Below are 1,879 nucleotides of genomic sequence, written 5' to 3'. Positions count from 1 at the left end.
AACATTATCTTGAAAGCAATTTTGAGCAAGAATGCTCAAAACTGAGACTTAATTAAAGCTCAGTAATAGTCCAACTAACGACATTAAAGAAGCGCTTGCTGGGAGGCAACCCAGCCATTCACAAAATTTAATTTTATTTGTTTTTGTTAATTAATTGATTTTTACAGGTATATGTCAAAGTATCTTCAAGGTAAAAAAAAAGCAATTGATTGAATTTACAGAGTTACAGGAGAATTTGGAAGCTCACTGGCGTGAAAAAGCCAGTAAGAAATGTTTTGGGCGTTGAACGCCCAAAAGAAGCATCCACTCGGCGTTCAACGCAGTAAGGATAGCCTTCTGGGCGTTTAACGCCAGAATTACAGCATCCTGGGCGTTTAGAAAAACGCCCAGTGACAAAGGACTACCTGGCGTTCAACGCCAGAAAGAAGCAACAGCTGGGCGTTGAATGCCCAGGAGAAGCAGCAATTGGGCGTTAAACGCCCAAAACATGCAGCATTTGGGCGTTTAACGCCAGGATGGTGGGGAGGAGGTAAAATTCATTTTTCTTTACAAATTTTCCAAATTTTTGTGTTTCAAATCATGATTTCTTGCATAAACATGTTTCAAAATGTCCTCCTTCAAATCAAAATAGTTTTCTAAGAACCCTAATTTCTAAAATCCCTTTTTCAAAAATAATATAGCTTCATACATAAACATAAACCTTTTTCCAATCCAATCCAACTCTTTTTCCAATTTTTTAAAAAACTTAATTATCTTTTAAAATCTTTTTCAAATTAAAAATTTCAAATTTATATCATTCATATCATTTTAAATTATATCATTTTCTTATCATATTTATCTTTTATAAATCATATCTTTTATCTTATATCTTTCATCTTGTTGCTCAGATTAGGTAATTTTCTTTTCAAAAATTTTTCAAAAATCTTCATCTTGTTGCTCAGATTAGGTAATTTTCTTTTCAAAAATTTTTCAAAAATCTTTTTCAAAATTTTTCTTTTCTTTTTCGTTTTTCCAAATTTTATTTTCGAAAAATATAATAAAAATACAAAAAAATCATAAAATCATAAAAATAAAAAATATTTTGTGTTTCTTATAAAATCATAAAAATCAAAAATATTTTGTGTTTCTTGTTTGAGTCTTGAGTCAATTTTTAAGTTTGGTGTCAATTGCATGTTTTTAAAATTTATGCATTATTTTCGAAAATTCCATGCATTCATAGTGTTCTTCATGATCTTTAAGTTGTTCTTGACAAGTCTTCTTGTTTGATCTTGATGTTTTCTTGTTTTGTGTTGTTTGTTGTTTTTCATATGCATTTTTCATTTGTTAGAGTCCATGCATTAAAGATTTCTAAGTTTGGTGTCTTGCATGTCTTCTTTGCATCAAAATTTTTTTAAAAATATATTCTTGATGTTCATCATGATCTTCAAAGTGTTCTTGGTGTTCATCTTGACATTCATAGTGTTCTTGCATGCATTCCTTGTTTTGATCCAAAAAGAAAAGAGAAAAACACAATTATGACGTTTTAATTTTAATTGTTTTTCACTCTCATAATTAAAATTTCAAAAATCAAAAAAATATCTTTTCCTTATTTCCCTCCAAATTTTCGAAATTTTGGGTTGACTTGGTCAAAAATTTTTAAAATTAGTTGTTTCTTACAAGTCAAGTCAACATTTCAATTTTAAAAATCTTATCTTTTTAAATTCTTTTTCAAATTATTTTCAAAATCTTTTTTCTTATCTTTATATCAAATTTTCAAAAACTCACTAACAATTAATGTGATTGATTCAAAAATTTGAAATTTGTTACTTTCTTGTTAAGAAAGGTTCAATCTTTAAAGTTCTAGAATCTTATCTTGTAGTTTCTTGTTAGTGAAGTAAGT

The sequence above is a fragment of the Arachis duranensis genome, chromosome 5 (genome assembly GCF_000817695.3).
Source record: "Arachis duranensis cultivar V14167 chromosome 5, aradu.V14167.gnm2.J7QH, whole genome shotgun sequence".
In the NCBI taxonomy this organism is placed as follows: Eukaryota; Viridiplantae; Streptophyta; class Magnoliopsida; order Fabales; family Fabaceae; genus Arachis; species Arachis duranensis.
The sequence above is the reverse complement of the archived record's forward strand: the minus strand, read 5'-3'. Positions refer to the sequence as shown.